Source organism: Strigops habroptila, chromosome 2 (genome assembly GCF_004027225.2).
Source record: "Strigops habroptila isolate Jane chromosome 2, bStrHab1.2.pri, whole genome shotgun sequence".
Taxonomy (NCBI): domain Eukaryota; kingdom Metazoa; phylum Chordata; class Aves; order Psittaciformes; family Psittacidae; genus Strigops; species Strigops habroptila.
The window spans coordinates 49,788,356-49,808,252 of NC_044278.2; the positions used below are offsets into that span (position 1 = coordinate 49,788,356).

Consider the following 19,897-nt stretch of genomic DNA (forward strand, 5'->3'; position numbering starts at 1 on the left):
TCAGGTTATTCTTAACAGTTAAAAAAGAACTTTACTATTGGGTAAAACACCAAACAGACTGGATGGGAAAAACAGCAACCTCAGAGGCCTGCAATGAAACTGACTGTGACAAGTGCCTCAAATATGCAAAATAAAAAGGGAAGGGGGGCGGGGGGGGAAGAGAGATATTTACATTGATTTTTTTTTTTATAGTAACCTCAGCTATTACTTGTCTAAACATTTTAGCTGTTGTACAACTCCAAGTTTGAAGGTGTAGTTTTAAATACGTACATGTATTAAAAAATGAGCAAAGAAAATATTGTTTTAAAGCTTAGGTTCCTTTTAGCTTCTAATTAATACTATCTTTGTTATTTTAGGAGCCTCCTGGGTATTTAGAGGGCTAAACTGCAGTAAAATCAAGGTATGTAAATGAAACCTATTAAGGTCGTCTTAGTCAATAAAAACTAATTGCATCAAACAATAGCTGCAGCTGACAGACAGCACTTGCTGGTGAGCAGGAGAGAAGGAGAGCACCTCACGCAGTCCCTACCCCGCAAAGAAGGGTGGTCCCCACACACGAAGCATGACACTACCACAGGGTGCACCCCAGCCCTCTTCACCCACCAACAGGAAGCGATCTGACAGTAATATTTCAACAGCCATATGCCTGTGCCATGCAAATTTGGCCTTGCTGACTCATATTGTTAGCCTCTTCCCTGCCTTCCCAAAACACCACCCGACAGATGCATTTTGCCACGTTAAACACCCATGGTACAGTTTTCTTCCTTGTGCTCTTTGGGGAGAGGCACAGAGGGTCCACCAAACATGTTACACTGCTCCAGGAGATACTTTATCCAGACATAAGCAGCGAGGAGCCAGCCATGACACTGGGAGGTGGCCTGCAAGGCCCAGCAGCTTATGAATATGGCTTCTGTCCGCCCTGCTATGAGGGGACACAGGAAAGACAGAGCCCAACAGATTGACCTCAGAGCAATTTTGGAAAATATGGTAAACAATGTATTCTAACAGTATGAGAAACATCTACACTGTTTCTCACGGCACCTTGGTAAATGAAGTCTAGTGCCTAACTTACGCAGAAAGCCTTTGAAAAAGCCTGTATTCAATATAAGAGGAAAAAAGAACCCCAAATATTTATAAACACTCAAACTCTACCTATATACTGCCTGGGAACTACACAAGTTCCCTATGTCCTACATGATGAACTAAACTGCATATTTACAACCGTTTCCTTCATCTGACTGAAGTTTCATCTCTGATCTCCACACCTATTTTTCCATTTTATCCTTCGAATACCACTATAATTTATTTCATTCCTTTGGTGACAGGCCTCCACCTCCGAAGCAGAGCATTAACTTCTCTAAGGACTATAACAGGAAGAACTACCTGTGACTAGACAATGTTTGGAATATGCATTTTTTTGCTTTTAGTTGCAGAATGAGTCTGCACTGCTAGTGGATATAAAATTCAGCCTCAAGATAGAGAGATTACTTGAAAGAAACTTTCAAAGCACAATTCTACATAGGTATGCCTCATGAGCAATTAACAGAGTCGCTAACTTTCCCATTACTAAATGCCATGTTATTTACATAGAAGCCTCACAGACTCATTCTTCCTTTAGAGCCTTGCTGGTGGCAGTCAAATATCCCTTCACCCAGTCTTCACTGAGAGGGCACTGGTGAACACAAATAAAGGTAAAACACAAACCACAAAGATAAACCAGAAGGCCCAGCAACTAGTTGTTCAGTGCCCACTGAAAGTTTTCAGTTGCTGGGTGTTGAATTAAAAATCTATGAAGTAGAAGACGGACAGGAAATTCTTAGAGATTACAAAATAGCAATTAAGGCCAAGTGCTAAACATACACTCATGCACGCACACACTAAACTTTCTGCACACAAGTAGCGCTGTTTACTTGGTGAAACTACTGTACACGCAATTAAGCAAACGCATAATTATTAAATACCTATGGTCATATCTTACATGAAGGAAATGTCTGGCCTACAATAGACACGTTCACAAAAAATATTCTTTAAGTGTATAAATACATTTGGAAGTGAAGCATCATTTTTTCTTTTTTTTCTTTTTAAGTCAAAATTTTTAAAGATTCAGCTTAAACATATTGATCAAAATGCAGCTAACAGCACTTTGGTTTTGATGTTTAAGAACTGAAAGGCTAAATATTAGGGCGGAAATGGCTCTATTAAGTTTACTTCTACACTGAGGACAGTTCAAGGAGGAAAGAGACATATTTGGATCTGGCAAAAAGATCATTTCATAGCTCTAAACACAGCTGCTTTTTAGATCAGTGTCAACCTGCACAGTACTGGCAATCACACAACACCCAAAACATTCTGCAAATTATTAGAGACAACTGAAATAAAGGCATACATGTCTATGTAAGGAAGCATGATGGAGAACATCAAAATTTTGGCCTAATTTTGATCTTGTATCATCAGGCATAATCAACTCCTTTATATAAATACTCTTTTTATCATCAGCATTTTAATTAAAATACTTGCAATTATAATGACAAAATTACAGATTTGTAAAATAAGAAAACTGTCTTTACTGGAAAATTAAGTATATCTTTCCAGCAGCCAAACAACTGGATATGATCTAAAGATGCACTGCTTCAAAAAAGTGAGGCAATTCTTTGATTTAGAAGCCTTGAAAACACTGCCATTTCCCTTCTCCCAAACAGTCACCTTAGTATACCAAAAGAACGATGAATAGCAACTGTTCTTGCGAGAATGTTTTTCATGAAAAGTTCACTTTACCTCCCACACACATCAAGTTGACAACTGAGAATCAATTCAAAATGTAAGCACCTACGTCCTAAGGCAACCCTCAGTGCTCAGTTAAAAAGTCTGTTATCTGCTTAATTTTGGTTTGCTGAGAGATGTTGAGGGTTTGGGGTTTGTTTTTTGGAATTTTTTTTTTTTTCCCTTTGGTTTACTTTCGTTTCTTTGTGTCTTTTTTAAAGCAGCATCAGCATGACAATTTGTAGCAATTTATTAACACTTGCAGAACCAATTTCCTCTTTCAGAAAGGCCACTTCCCAATTAAAGGTTGAAAACCAGTGCTGTATAATGCTTACCTACCAAGAGATCACAGCCTCTTTAAGCTACTGTTTTGCTACCAGCCTCCAGACCCACCACTGATAAGAACCTGGGGAAAAGGTGGCATGCGTGCCTCTCTCTCCAATAAAACCACGCTGTACCAGCACTGTTGTTTGGTTCTCTCTCTCGCCCTCCCCACCCCCAGGAACACAAAACTCAATAAGTGAAGCAAGGTCTGCAGGATCAAAACACAATTTATTTCTCACCGGCACGATGTAGCGTATACGAACACCTCGCTAAACATCACTCTTCACAGGAAGCAGACTAGCCTAGAATAGGCTTTGAAACTATCACATTCAAAAATCATGAAACCAATCATGAGAGAAACCTTTCTGAAACAGCAATTGCAAAAGACAAAAAAAAAAAAACCAAACAAAACACCCCATTGGTTGGGCGAGATGTTCCTCCTGCAAGGACTGCGTTATACTCCTTTTCTTTACCTTATTACTATTTAACTACAAAAGGTCTATTGAAACGGTAGCTTGCTGACACACCACAGACTGTCTTTATGTTTTCACATTTACTGGGAAGGTGAGGTTCCTACCTAATTTGAACCCATAAAGATACAGAGTTAAATGCCGGTACAACTATGTAAATGTACCTATTACTCATTGATCAACTGGGGTTGAGGAAATAAAAGGAAGTATTAAAACAGCCCCTTTCCATCACAAGCTGTGTGCTCCGGTGACAGGGCCCCACTGTCCACTTACTTTTTTACTGCATCAGACATTCACAAATAAGATTTCTAGGAAATTTTGTGAAACAAAAAATAATAAGTACTAATTAACAATTGTAAAGAAAGTAAGCAGTATCTGTAGTGTTGAACAACCCCAGACTGTTTTGGTGGGTCAACAACGCAAATTTGTTACATGATAATCAGCTGTCAAAGACTGCTGTTATTAGCTAAAAAAAATGATAAACCAAACTTTAAATGTACGTCTAAAAAAATCATATTTTCTGTGGCTTGAAATTAATTGTCGATATTTAAGCAGCCTAGAGTATGTTTCATACAAGCCCACATTCTCAACCTAAACAAGAAGAGAAAGAAATTAGAAGGAAGCCTGAGCTACTATTTTACAGGTCCTCATGTCTGTGGACAAGAACCAAATTTTGCCCTTTCAAGAAACATATGAAGATTAAAAAAAAAAATAAAAAATGTGTATACAGACTGGCAGTACTCACTTGGTAGGATCTTCTTTAAAATACTACTTTATTGAACATGGGTGAAAAAGAGGGAGGTGATCATGTGTTGTCAGAATGTTACTATGCACCCCTATTAAGACTAATTATTTATCCAGGCACTAAACAGCCACTAATTCATCTCATTTCAATTGGAACTCTACCTACCCAAAGCTTCTGAAAACCGAGCCACTTATTTAGATATCTATACTCAAAAACATTGGCTTCTTAAAGTATCCAGCTACCACACATGCTAGAGACACAAATTATTAAGAACATAATCAGCATGAGCCATAGCCAGTGTACAAACAGTCTTGAGTGTCTGTCACAAAAGCACAGAAATAATGAGGTGCATGTAACCTTAGTGTTTACTTCCATTTAGGTTAAATTCAACAGTCTGATCTCGCCTGACAGTGACCCCAAACAACCTCTGGCTTCAGATCCAGGTCGCTACATGACAAGAGCAGTACTTTGTTCCTAAAAAGTAGTCAAGAGAGAGATATTACCATGTGTTTATCCAAGTTGCTGATGGTCTAGCTGCAATAGCCTAGAGCTTTTCCAAAGCAGTTTAATGCCTCTAAACACCAATTAGATGACAGTCACAGCTATGCAAGCACGTTTGCAGCAATTAACTGCCTTTGGGAAAAAGGCTGTACAGTCTGAATTACCTTTTGCACTGCATGTGCTAGGATGGTCTTAAGACTGAAAGTAACAGCCATTATCTCCATGGCACTCTCTTGTTTTTTGTGCCATAATTATACGGTAATATTTCTGGAGGGCAACAAATTTTATTTACAAAGCAGAAACAATAAAAAGTTGAGCCACATCAAGTCCCAGTGACAAAGCAAGTTGCTGGAGTGACAGTGGCATTACTGCACCACTTGGGAAAAACCAATAATGGCACAGAGCATATAGCTTTAAGAAACCAAGGAAAGCAAGCTTCAGGGAAGGAAATCACATGTATACAAACATCGATAATAAATAATAATAAACAGAAGGTCTGTTCATTACATTATGCAGAACTTGGAAGAAATCATTATTCATCTGCCTGTCTGCTCAGTCTGTATGTTAGTGAAGGCTGCAGGAAATAATTTCCAATATTCACGAAAAAAAACCCCAGAGATGTGCAGGTGGATGGCTTTGTGTATCTGATTTCATCAGAACTCTGAGACACAAGTGCTGCAAACCAGAATAATCAAATGGAACACTACAAAGCAGACTAAAGCCACCTCAAAATAAATGAAAAAAAATGCATGTACATACACGCAGTACATGGAAATAAGAAAGAGGAACTCGTCATCAGCTCCTTGAGCCAAAGGTTATCATGCTGAAAATAGAAAATCTAGTTAGCAAAAATATTTTGATTATGTGACTTTCCCTTTGGAATAAACTAGCAAGAAGGAAGAAGTCAAATTTATTTTGTCCTTTTATAGCCAATTCTTGAAGAAAGTATAGCAATAGTCAGAGTTTTCTGTATCTCTAAAAATGTCATTCTAATTTCAAAGTGCTGTAAATCGTTATTCTTAAACACACACAAAAAAAGGTAAAATACAGTTTATTACATTTCAATCTAAGAGATTAACACATCACTATTTATTTTTATTGGCAAAGTGCCCAAATACCCCAGATCTGCAAGACCGATAGTGAAAAGGAAAATATTTCAGGCCTCAAAGAGAGCAGATCTATGGTTGCCTGGAATGTGTAAACAGCCAGAGCCTGTTTTACTTCCCACCCCCACTCTCACCATACACACCTCCTCTCCTAACCCCTCCTAACATTAGCAAGGAGTGCTGCTCTCAAGCAGAAGAGAGAACAGATATGTAGTAACATCAAGTAACAAAATTCCTGACATTTTACGATACAAGAATTTGGATTTACTGAAATGCAATTGTACCATATTAAATGACTGGAGTCTAAAAACAAAACCAGTACTGCATAAAACCCCCCAAAACCAAGAAGAAAAGAGTGGGCTTGCTGTATGACAGACCTGATAAACACAAACTACGGGAATCCAAATGCTTCTCTCTAGGCTATTCTCTGTGCAACTGAAGATCAGCCAGATCTGTGTTCTATCAGAGAATACTGATCACAGCCCTACAAAAGCGAAGGGACATTTTCATAAAAATCTATACAATGTAACAAAACCGATGCCAAAATTTAATGTTGGTATAAATTACCTTCTGTGAAAACAGAAATTATTACTTGCAAAATGATATATACACCCACAAAGCAGTAAGTCATAAAAACAGATATCATCACATCCTCAAGAAGTTTACAATATAATTAGATCGGTGGGGTTTAATCTATTTAAATTCGTGGACCTATAAAGATACCTCGTACAGAGAATTTGAACAGAATTACAGTGGACTTCCTTCCCCCTACCAAGACCTCTCAAAAACCAGTCCATGTGTTCCCTAGCAGCTTGCAAGCCACAGTTTGAAACTACAGAGTTAGAGAACTGCTGTTATTTACCTAGTAGCTTTAGTCTTCAAAAACAAACCAAACAACAATGTACAAAAAAAAAAAAAAAAAGGGGCAATTAGAAAATGAGAACATCTGAGCAAATAGCTGTGTATGATGGGAAGCTCAGAGAAACTGCCAGAATAAAAGCGGAAAACTTGAAAAAATAGTAGAGTCAAACCCTGAAAGGCAGTTTCATAACATTGTTTACAAATAATAGGTCACACAGCTCTCCTACTTCTCCTTTCTTTTAATTTTACTGGTTTTATGAATGCATTTGGCTAACATTCAAAAGAACACATCCATAAACTAATGAGGTAAAATGCTGGCTCAAAGGAGACACAAGCAAACGGTCTGTCAGTAGAATATTTGCAAACAGTTGAAATCAATAATAAATTCAACCTAACCAAATGCAATGCATACAAGCAGAAATTAAAAGACTGGGGCAATTGGCAAATACATAAATGATGTTTCAGGCCACAGGGCATACTTTCTCACATACGTTAGTACGTTAAATAGGCTGGCAAGATACTCGAGCCTCTTGAGACACCAGAGAAATAACCGTACGTATTTCCAAAGACAAAAATAGCAATTAAGACAATGCTAACAGCATAAATAATTATATATTTACGTAAAACAACTATTTGTAGAATGTTTGAGTCATTAAATGAGACAAATTTGAGTCAGAAAATTTATTTTTAAGGTTAGAAAAATAAACTTTATGTCCCTTCTGTGTAATTTTCCTTATTCACTGTTAACAAACCCAGACCAACCACCCCAGAAAAAAACAGTAAATTAAAAGGTAAATTAAAAGTAAACGTGTAAAAATTTACACATCACCAATACACAAACATACTCATTCTAGGGGGGTTTTTGCATTTAGGAGCAAAAACCTTCCTGTTTCTTTCTATGGCCAGCATCTAATATGAAGGATGAAGCACTGCACTACACACTGTCAGACTTCTGCCTTCTAATTGAGCCTCCCTTGTGTCAGCCAAGCTAGCCGCAGGACTCCCATCTCCAGAGGCTTTGCCCAGCTGAGGCAGGCACAGCGCTGTGGTCTGTACAAAGCAATGAGAGTCAGACTGCTGAGACTCATCGCAGAAGGGATTAGAGAAAGCACAGCTCTGGCCTCCAGCCAACGTGAAATACACAGGGTGTATCTATCGCTGGGTGGGAAGGCTGGCACATGGTCTCAATGGAGGTACAGTACTTGTCACCCTTTCACAAAAGGCAAGGATCAGGTGCTGGACTTGGCATGTTGGGCTTCTTATATGGTAGGTCACAGTTGGCAAAATAATTCTGAGACTATACATGATCTAGACAGGCAATGACGAGAGCGTCCTACCACTGCTTGCCAGCTGCTTTATGTGTGGCTACTACTGGCTACTTAGCCCTTTTGATGTGGCTGGCCTGAAAAACTAAGGGCACTTGACTGAAAAAAAGTCATAGCTTCCAAGGATCCATCTAAGCTGGTCTCTTTTCAGTGTATGTGTTTGCAACCTCAAATTGCTACCTCTTACGCTATACTGCAAAATATTAAGCCTAAGTAAATTTCAACATAGCCAACACAGCTCCTGCACATTTTAAAGAAACTGTGCTCTAAATCTCCACTTCATGTTCATCAGCTACACGAACTTCAAAGAACATTGTGAGGATTCAGATAAGAATGGTATTCAAAATGATTGTGGAAGTTATGCCATACAAAAAAGACTACTTACGTGGGCTACAGGAAAGGAAAGGGACACCACAATCTCTGTTTCATTGCAAGAACACTGACTGTTATGATTAAGCTAAAATCACGTCATGTGCCACTTTAAAAAAGGCTCAGAAACGTTTACTTAATCAGTCAAGAATCTGTGCTGCCATCATATAAGGCCTGATCCTAGAAGTCTCCTGCACATGCCAAATATGTTTTTCCAATACCAGGCCATAGCTATAACAGGATTTGTTGAATTTTCAGAACATAAACGTATCACCAATTCTATCCTTGCTGGCGTTACCCATGTTATCATGTTGCTGGCAAAGAACAACTATGAAACGCAGAAAATATCTGTTAAAATGAAACCTCTTAAACTCCACTGGAAACTCCAATAGGTTTTTGGGGGGCTAAGGGTTGGAAGGAAAGAGGAGTTTAAACATGTTAAAAGCAATTACAAAAAGGTTGGAAAAACCCAACAGAGGCTTGTTCAGAGGCAATCTAACATCCTAAAACCAACTGTTAGCCAACAAACAAATTTACAGATTAACAGAAGATTAACAAAACAATAATTACTTCTACTCCAAAACTCATTTCCTAATTTTCTTTTGATACCTTGCTATCCTAATTTATAATTTGATAGAAAATGGGATTGGACTCGAGTAAGCAGAATTTTACATTCACGCTTTTTCATGAACTAGCAACAAAATAAATTGAGAATGTGCTTTTGCCTTTAAAATTCTTCAAAACTAGTCATTAATAAAATCTTCGTAGCAGTTCTGTAGGATGGTAGGCAAATAAATCATTTACATTCCACTATAAGCAGAACGTAAATGATTTATCTGGCTGTGGAAAGAAGTGTCCTATCAATTGCCTTGCAAACATGTTAAGGAACAGATTTTTTCTTTTAATAGATATATATTCAAAAATTCAAGGGAAAAATGTTTTACTTCAAAATAATCTCACGGCAATACATATATAGGCACAAACAACTACAAAAGTATTGACTGTAATTATCTGAACACTTTTTAAATATGTACAGGATACAGGTCACTACATTTTTAGTAAGAGGTAATTAAATCTCTTTCTTTCACACTGGACTCCCTGTACACAAACACCTGCTATGCACAACAGACCTTATTTACAAAGCCACCATTCACTGAGTATGATCAAATTGACAATGCATAATTGCATTTAACATGTTGCCATTAGAGAACACAGAACCCTTCCACGTTTCAAGTGTATTTTTAACACAAAGCATATGCTGCTGATAATGTAAAAGACACCATGAAGAATTTCTTGCTGACCCAAAGCAAAATTTAAAATAAAACATTTAATCCAGCAGTGAGCACATACAAACATACAAAACATTAGAAAAAAAGACACACATTACAACAAAGCCATTGTTGTAATCACCAAACACCACTAACATATTAGGAAATATCCACGTAGCACATATACTACCATCATAACACTTAAGAAATGCACAGAAATAAGTGTTTTGAAGGCATGTCATCTTAGCCAAGACAAAAAAATACAGTTCAGAAAATTTCTAAAAAAATTTTGTTGGCTACTTGATGGTCTGCAGGATAAAACCAGTGGAGCCTAACTTTTGAGATAACCTACTCCCACTCTGCTTCCTCCTCCTTGTAAACTGCCCATCAGGACTTAAGCTACATTCTGTTTTTTCCCTAATGTCTACCCAGCATTACCAGACCAGGTAGTAAAAGCATGATGGTGGTCTCCCAGAAAAGTTGATTACATTCATCAGCAGCAAGAGTAACCAGTATGGTAATGCGTTAGTAAATTTGTTCTGTGTGTAATAAATAAGTTCTTTCCTTCCACTCTGACATCATATTTAGTGCCATCCTTTCAGCTTATGTTTTTTTCCAAGCACATAAAATCCTGTGAGAAGGAAGCTGGATGAATTTTTATGATACACCATCATGCACTACTTTTAAACTAATTGGCTCATTTAAATTAACTGGTTATGTAAGATACTTATGGATACAAGCAAAAGTATCAAAGCCAAGCGTTTGGGGTTTTTAATATAAAATCAGATTCCTACAAATACAATGTATTAACAATGCTAATTTATAAGACCATCAACCAAAAAAACCAGTAATAGTCAAAATGGAAATGAAGAAACCTTGAGTAGCTTTCAGAGAACAACACAAAATCTGTCTTGTGAACACCTTACAATGCTATTAAAAATATACCTGCTCCTGTTCTTTACTTTCATTTTTGAGAACTTGGAGAGGAAGGAAGAAGTGTTCCTCATTAGAATAATCCTCAGGCCTGCCTTTTATCTGTGCCTTCCAGATTACGTTGTTTTAAAGTCAATAAATTAAAAAGTAAACTATATTAACTACATAGAACTACAAGAGCTCTTATATTAAAAGGACAAACCTCAATCAAAAAAGTAAAAAAACCTAGCAGTCAAAGTTAAGCTACAATGAAAGAGAGCTGAACACATGTAACTGGCAGCATTAACAATACCTTCTGAAAAAACAAATGAGAAAAGATTTGGTATGTTTCAATCAATTCTGTAACCAAATTTATTCCTAGAAGTCTAACTCATATGTGCATGTAAATGGGTATGAGAAGAGTTAAGTTTGTTTTGTGACTGTAAAAAGCACCAGATAGATATCCTTGGAAACTAATCCCCACAATATGAACAGGCACTGTCTGTTCTTGGATTCTCTGTCTTACCCTGTCAGCAAAGCTCAGCCCTCTCTGTGGAGAATGCTAGGGAACAGGTAATTTCGCCTCAACCTCTCTGTCGAGATAGGGGTTGAGATTTTACCTCTAACAGCAACCAAAAACTACACAGAATAAAATAATAATTTAAAAAAAGAAAAAGAAAAGAGAGAGAGATAAAGAGAAAACTGAAGAGGTTACAACTCTGAAGTTTGAATGCATCCCTCAGCTACAAATGGTACCCCAGCTGTCGCCTCCTGGTCTCACCATGCTCAGTCAGATTCATAGTATCCACTCCTGACTTTGCCCTGTTTCAGCAAGCACATAATTAAAGGATGCCGCACCTCACCTTCTCCCAAAACCTGACATCCGGCCTGGCCCAGTCCTACATCAGTTTCACTGGCTTTGCACCACCTCAGGCGCTGCTGACTAGAACTTGAAGCCTGAGCATATCCCAGTTCAGGGTTTCAGAGTCCTTCCACTCTGTTCCATTCTCCGAACTCAGGGCAACTCCTTTTTTTCCACCATAGTTACTCTTCAGCCCACCTTAAGGCTGCCTATGTACATATACATACAGGCACATATATGCATACAGGGCAATTTGTGTAGCTCATTTTAATCAATTAATATTTGTGAAACTAATTGCTGGTCAACAATCCCAGCTGAGACTATGTGTTAACAAAAGTCTTAATACTAATGGGTCTCTGGATATGCACATATCCTCTGCCAGTAGCAACAAGACTAAACCTACTGACATAGACAACAAGCAACTCGTAGCTGCTAAATGGCACCCAAGCGATCATATGGTTGTCGCAATTCCTAACTGTAAGTTACCAACCTACATGGATTTGCAAATAAAAAAAAAAAAAAAAAAACCACCATATTTTTACTTCACTTCATGAAAATCTCATGCATATATTAACTGTACACTGTGAAGGTCAATTCTTTTGGAAGATCATGCTTCCATTGATTTTCTTATAGGCTACAAGGTTGTGTTGAAATCAGCACAAACTCATCAGTGGATATTTCCAAGCACAAAACATGGCAACAGATATATACATGTTAATCCTAACAGTGCAACAGCTTCCTTTCAGCAGTGCTACTGTAACATGATTATTCTGTTCAGAAATATAAATCATAAATAGTTGGCTTCTCTCTTGAACTACAGAGAATATTCTGCAGAGTTTTCATTCAATGGTAGAGGATTAATGAAGAGCTGATAGCACTACACAGCAAAATACAGCAGAAGCCAAAGTTGCATATCCAGTGCAAGTTGCTGCCTTCAGAAAGGAGAACAACAAATATATTATTCTGCAGAATGACAAACTGAATCTATCCACCAAAAGAAAATCCTCTTTGTTTTCTTGAAGATAATGTCAAAGGATATTTTCTAAGTATTTTTAATGCCTAAGCAAAAAATATGGCTTCTTTGCTCCATCTATAATTTATTGCAGTTATGGGAAAGTTGTGTTTCAATAGGAAAAAATAAAATCACAGTTGATGTTACCACATCTTTCCACCTTACGAAATTATGGTTTTATGTAACAAAACACATTCTAAACCCACTACATAGTAGTAAGAGGTTAAATTGTAACTAAGAATTAGGAGCTTAAATGAAATTTAGGTCAGTAAATGCAATCATGTTTAGAAAGGCAGAGTGATGTATAGAGCAACCGTTACATATTAATGGAGAACACTGCTTTTTAAAAAGCCTTGTTTCACCCTCCAATGGCAAAGTCAATAAAACTCAGCACTTAATTAGACAGAAGTATTTTGATAAGTATATATATGCACAATTATTACATGTTACTAGTGCTACTCGTCTGTTCATAAACAGGCCACAAGTTGTGTCACCTAATCATCAAGAGGCACTGTTTTGTCCACGTGTTTAATGCACTGAGTAACTTCGCACAGCAAATGAGTAAGATCCAACACCCAAGCCAGACTGCATTTAGGCAATGTGCTTAGCTAAAATCTTGAAATAATTGCTTCTTCATACTATAGAACTATTGTTATAATTCCTATACTATAGGATACTATAGTGCTATAGGATTCTTGGCATAAAATCCTGTTGCAACTTCGTATAAAATTATGAATCTTTACGTGCAGTCTAATTTAAATAGGACAAGCAGACATGCATTGATTGTCTATGCTACAAATAGAGAAGGTCAAGAAATGGGGTTAAACACTGTGACGCCCCTTTTATTGCGTAAAGTCAACAAGATTATAAGAAAGATTATAAAAATGTAAGCCAAATCATCAGATATGCTTAACCGAAGCCTCTTTTCCTACTGCGGTCATACCAGTAACCCAGAGTAAAGAAAGGGACTGGTGGCTGGGATCTGGACAGAGGATTACAGAGGCAATACACAGACTGCATGCACACCCATACACTCAACAAATGAGGAAATCCAATACCTGCTGCTAGGGTCCAACATTTTTAAGGCATCATTACCACTACAACTAAACACAAATAAGCACAAGAAAAGTGATGCAAGATGCCCGTGCTCCTTAACCTTCGAAAAGTCATGTATCCATAGTTTATCTTGCTTTCAGTTAAGCTAGCAGAAGAAATTTTGTAGGAATTACTAAACATTAGTAACTGTGATTTATAAATTTCCATCTAGAATAAGATCTCTACACAAGAAGAAAATGGGTAAGAAATTATGACCTTTTCTTATGAGAATGAACAACCTTCTTTGATTCCCCCTAGCTTTCACAAGCCCTAACTTTGGAGGACTTCTTGTGTTTGTAAAACAAAATACTGTCAGTCACTCTTAAAAGAAATTCCATTATATTAATGATCAGACTGCCACAAAAAGCAGCCTTTAAAGTATTCTCTTGTCTACCAAAGAAAACCTAAACCCCATTTTTCACCTTTGGATGTTTGTTTCAGTATCATTAAAATGACAGATTTTGTACTGACAGGAAGGCTGCAATTCCTGTGTAGAGCTGTAGTTCCAATGTTTTTGTTTAATTTCAACCAACTTGTCCAAGTAGGCCATTTGGTAGAAACCTATAAATGGCACCCAGGGGGTCTGGGTTCTTGCTGTAAAGAGGTCAGCTATTTCCTCCTAACTAAAAATAGGCGAGATGAGGGAGGGGAAGAGGGAATGGAGTTTAATTTAGCAGCTGAGAAAGAGTTTACAAAATTACTTCCATCTTGCCTCATAATGAAGATTATGGGGGGGAAAAAAAAAAAAAAAAAGAATCTGCCCTGAAGAGTTACACAACCTTGATGGTTTTGTAGGCAGGCTGGTGTACATAATCTGAAATAATGATACGAATTAAAAGAGGAATAGTAAAGAGGACCCAGGGTACGGATCGCACATCACGAAGGCAAAGGGACGCCAGCACCCTCTTTGCGCAGAGCAGTGATTTGTCGGCAGCACTGCCAGGTGTTAACAACAATCCTCTCTCCTACCAGCTGAGGTCACACCAATGTCCCACAGACAAGGCACTACAATCAGCTGCTGTTCCCCTGAGTCAGTTTTTTCCATCATTTACTCTCCTGGCTTTTTGTCTCCCTCATTTACTCACATTACAACCTTTCCAGGGCAAGAACCATTGTCCACAACATTCCCAAAATGGCCTTGATTTGAAAGGGGCCCCCTTGGCACTACTAAAATATAAACAGCAGTTCAACACCAACTACAGCATGAATTCTAACATCGGACTCCAACAGTAGCCACAGAAAACAGCCAGAGCTAAAGGCACCAAGACATGCACCCACGCGCTATCTACAGCAATTAACAGGCTGAAACCCTGGAATAGGTTTTCCAGCCTCAACTCCACAATGAGCCAAATTCAGCATAGTGCTAAATCCTAAGCATATCACACTGCTGACTTAGCTCAGCTACCAAGAAACAATGTCCCATCTGCACTGAAGGACATTCTCCTCTGCTCCTTCCAAGCTCAGGGACATAGGCCTTTAATGACTGCTGCTGCCGGAGGAGTCTCAGTTCAGGAAGCTCTTCCAGGATGCACAGCACTATTAGTTAGGCACATCAAGCGGAGAACAGGTCTACTTCTGGCCCTGTCCTCACGGAAATGGGAAAACCCCATCTGTAAACCGATGACAGGACCAAAACTGAGCAAACTGGCAAAGCAGAAGCCTGACAATTCCAGGCATACGCCCCTTCCCTATCAAGGATTTAATGTCGTTTTGCTCCTCCGATATGCTTACTGCGGAGAATACCTGCCACCCGCTGAAAAGAACAACAAGTAGCACAACTCATCGCAGTGGCATGGCAGAGGACATTGGAGTTATCTTGCTTCACTGGGCGGTGGAAGGGCAGAGGATGTATTCTAATGACAATCTGCAGAGGAGTTTTTTTTTTGGTCCTGTGAGACTTGGGCGGTTGTGCAGTTGCCAGTGTTTACATGAACCTCTATTTTTTAATCCTTTTTGCTTCTGAAATGCACTTTTTCATCTTGGAGGGAGAATTAACCTTGCTTGTTGCTTAGCTCACTGAAGGTGCTAAACTGAGAAGACTACAGCAGCTCTGCTCAAATCTCCGCCACGTAGCCCAAGAAAGGTGTAACATATTTTTAACCAACAACAAAAAACAATCCAACACTGAAACACACTGGGGCAATCCCACTCTTTTGCCAACATCTGCTATCACAGAATGAATGTATTTACTTCAAAACCTGTCCAGTGACTCTGTATGTGACAGTACTCTAACTGTAGGACAGGAAGAGGCCCAAATCCAGCATGTGCAGTCACATGGTAAGCAAGGTACATTACGTTAAATCCTGTATGTGCCACTCAAACAATCTCAGTTAAAGGATCGCGAATAAACGGGCTAAGGAAGAAAGATGTGACAATGTATTTGTCATGAGTAAAGACCTTGTATTTATTACTTACAATCAGATTTCCCTCTGGCACAATATATTTATTTTCATACTATCAGCGTTAAATACCAGTCTTGAAATTTTAATTTTACACTCCATTTTATTCAAATCGCTGCTTGAGGAGAGCCCTTTTCAATGGAGTAGTTCAGTTTTCTGCAACATTATGCTGCAATATTTTCCTTTTTCGTGAAACACTCAATGAGCTCCACCAGACAGACCACTTCCCCTCCCCCACCAACACACACACACATTTACACTTTAAGACTTGTGCATCAAGAAAGGAAAAAAGCCGTATAAATCCTTGTGGAGAAGAGCAACAGACATGTTAAGACAACAAAAAGGAAAGCCTTTATTCAGTCTACACACCGAGTTTGAGAAATTAATATGCAAGCCTAACTTTTAGGGTGTGGCTTTGTGTTTTTTCCCCTTTTTGTGCTGTGCAGGATGTCTCCTCGAGCACCCAACAACATATAATTAAATAGGTCAAGGGTCATTCGCTTTACATCACACCACACCAGTGCTGAGCCGCGCACCGCACCGCGCCGAAATATCAGACCAACCGCCGAGATTAAACCAGCACCACAAAATGGGGAACAGGCTCTGCCGGATGACAGCAGCCGAGGGAAAGGTGTCCACCGGCTTCCCGCCCGGCGGGTGGCTGCACCCACCGCCTGCCCCCTCCCCTGCGGAGACCGCACCGACGCTGGCCACGCCGGCCTGGAGCGAGCAAACGGGCGTGCAACGGGTGTGCAACAGGTCTGCAGCCTACAGCGCCCAGCCCCCGTGTGTGTCCCCTCCCGCCCCGGTGCTCCCCCGGCAGCCCCGCCGCCCCTCCGGCAGCCCGCAGCGCCGGGCCCCGGGTGGGCAGCAGCACACAGCGCCGGGGGAAGGGGGGGTGCTGGCAGGAGGTGGGGGGCGAAGGGGGGGTGTAACTTGTTTACCTACTTGGAAGTAAACTTCGATGTACGGAGCGACCGGCCCCTCCGCCCGCTGCTGATTCAAGCCCTGGCGATGAATGGGATCCCCTCCCCCACCCGGGCTCTGCAAACTCCACACTTGAGCGTGAATACCTCGCATTTCCCACCCCCACCCCCACCGGCCCTCCTTTTTTTTTTTTTTTTGGTGTGTGTTCAGAAAAAATATATTTTAAAATACTATATCGGGAGTAGGGAACCGCTCCAGAAACTGCCCCCTCCCGGGTGTGTAGGGGGGGGTGTCGGTGTGCTCGGGGGCAGATGAAAGCACACCCGCCCCCGAGACGGCAGCCCCACACACATCGCCTCAGCCCAACGCTCCCCACCATCCCCCCCCCAAAAAAAACCCAACAACCAACAGACCCCAAAACGGCCAGGTTCAAAAAACTTCGTCATAACAGCTGAGCGACCCCCCCGTCCCACCCCATCCCCCCCTAGGCCAGGGCGGGCTGGGGGGGGGGGGGACGGGGCAGCGGGACCCGGTCCCGGGCTGGGCTCGGGGGGCTGCGCCAGGGAAGGACGTTTGTCACCTCGGCGTGAGTAAGAGAGGAGGGAGGGAAAAAAAAAAAAAAAAAAAGAGAAGGGGAAAAAAATAAAAGGGTCCCCGGGATGAATAATCCGCCTCGGAAACTCACCTCGCTCAGCGGGCGTTAAAGGCACAGCTCCCGCGGGCGGCGGGGGAAAGCCTCAACTTCTGCGGGCGGCGCTGGCGGAGACTTTCCCCTCACTTGCCGCGCATGGTGCAACTCCTCTTCCCCCGGGGTCCCGGCCAGCCTGCGAGGAGACTGTAAATCCCCCCTCGCCGCCGCCGCCGCCGCACACGCCTCCTCCTCCCCCTCCGCGCGCACAGGCGGCACAAGGAAGTCCCGGAGAGTGGGAAGGGGAAAACGGAAAGTTTTGGGGCGGAATGGCGGGTCGGGAGGTGCCGCCGCTCCGCGCGGCTTTACAGCCGGCGGGCGGCCGAGCGCCTGGCTGGAGGGGACGGTGCGGGCGCGCGGCGGCGGCGGGAGCGGCGCTGAGGGGAGCCGGCCGCGACCGGGGCCCGCCGCCGCCGCCGCCGCCACCACCACCACCACCACCACCAAACACCACCACCGCCGCCGCCGGGAGAGGGAGGGAGGGAGGGAGGCAGGCAGAGACACCGGGTGGCGAGCGGGGCCGGCGTGCGGGGCGAACCTGCCGCGCCCTCCCCAACCTGTGTCCCGCACGGGGGTGCCCCGCGCCGCCAACGCCCCTCGTGTGTGTGTGTGTGTGGAGGGGGTGTTGCGGGCGCGCAGGTGACCGGCGCCGCTCGCCTCCACGCGTTCCTGCCGGTGGTGTCGTGCGTTAACGTGTCCCGCAACCCCACCTAACCCCGACAGAAACCACGCGCCCACCCAGCAACGCGCGCAGGGGCACCTCCGCCCTCTCCCCCTCCCCTCCCCCCGTTTAACCTTCCGTGAGCCCAGCAGCGGAGCCGCCCCGCGCGACTGGGGATACGCGCTGCCCACCACCGCACGTACGCCCCCCCCCCCCCCCCCCCGTGGTTGGTGCCATCGTTACTATCATCGTTATTATTATTGTTGTTACCGTCACTACCAACTTACAGCCCGGGAGGGGGGGGGGGGGAGGGGGCGCTTGGTGAACCAAGCGGAGCGCATCGCTATCAGCTCCAGGGGCGTTCCGCCTCGCACACCGGGGCGGGCGGCCTGCGCTGACCCACGCTGCGCTCCACCAAGGCCCGGCGTTGAGGTGCACCGGGGCGGCCCCACGGGGGGCTCTGCCCCACCGCCACTCTCACCCCTGGGGCGCAAGGGGGTGGCGGGCGCGGCCTCCGCGGCCGTGAATCAGCAGAAACAGCCATTATTGCTGATGGCCGGAAAGGCAAGACCCGTGGGGCAGAACCGCCGCCGCGGTTGTGCCTCCGCCCCGCCCGTGTGCCCCACGCGTGTCCCCGTCCCGCGTGTCCCCTCCTCCCGGGCAGATGATGCAACGCGTCCCGGCTCCATGTGCTTCCCCTCCCCCGCCGCGGCCGGCGCCGTGCGCCCCTGTTTTTTCCGCCTGGCGGGTCACCCGGCGGTTGATTGATTCTCCTTTCGCCCTGCTCAGTCATTCGGGGTTGGAAAGTAAATAACAAGTTGACATCATTACCGCGCTCCGCAGTGCCCCGCCGCGACCAGCCGCTACCGTGCAGCCACGAATAGCTGCGCACACCAAAACCACGGCCCCGGCGCGACCGGCCCCCGCGCAACAGCCCGTACCCCGGCCCGGCTCCCAGAGCCGCAGTGGGGTCTCGCCGGTCGCAAGGGGCTGCCGAGCTTTTCTGTGACCCCTTCTCCCCCCCCTGCCTCATGGCTAATGTTGTGCAAATAAGATTATCGGGGTGTTTCCGGGTGTCTGCCCCGGCGGGCTCACCCGAGGCCAGGCCGGACGGGGCTTTGAGCAACCTGGTCTAGCGGTAGATGCCCCTGCCCATGGCAGGGCGTTGGAACTAGATCTTTAAGGTCCCTTCCAACCCAAACCGTTCTGTGATCCTGGTGACAGCAAGACTCATTTGGCCCCGAAAGTGAGATTTATTATTGCTTTGTTTTGGTTGGTTTGCATGCTTGTTTCTCCCCAATGACCCACTTTCTCCTTTTTCATCTTATTTTGACATTAAGGGGAATTTCATGCTCGTTATACATTTAGCCCAAAGCCTACATGTGTGCTGTCACCCAGAGTTCTTACGGAAAAAGATGATGTCATCCAAGGCAGCACAACAAAGATCGTTGCTACATAGGTTCATGTATGTGTTCAAATGAGAACTCTCAAAACACCAGGAACGTTGTTGCGGCTGATGTGATTCATTTTCAGATTCAGAGCCCAGCAATTGCAGCGCAAGGCCAACAGCACTTGGACAAGCATCCAAACAAATGTGTCCTGTTCTAAGCAA

General features: G+C 42.8%; 1 protein-coding gene across 7 annotated transcripts in view; it reads right to left on the reverse strand.

Annotated features, from left to right (window-relative positions):
- Positions 1–18,469, reverse strand: part of TBL1X (transducin beta like 1 X-linked) — a 204,084-nt gene extending 185,615 nt beyond the window's left edge. For 4 of the 7 annotated variants that reach the window (XM_030477281.1, XM_030477282.1, XM_030477275.1 and 1 more), the window contains exon 1: positions 17,622–18,005. The gene's annotated coding sequence lies outside the window, so the exon portion shown is untranslated. Of the gene's footprint in view, positions 1–16,957; positions 17,005–17,621; positions 18,044–18,419 lie in introns of those variants that run through there. The other 3 variants (XM_030477273.1, XM_030477272.2, XM_030477280.1) reach the window with 3 other exon arrangements.
- Positions 18,470–19,897: the final 1,428 nt, after the last annotated feature.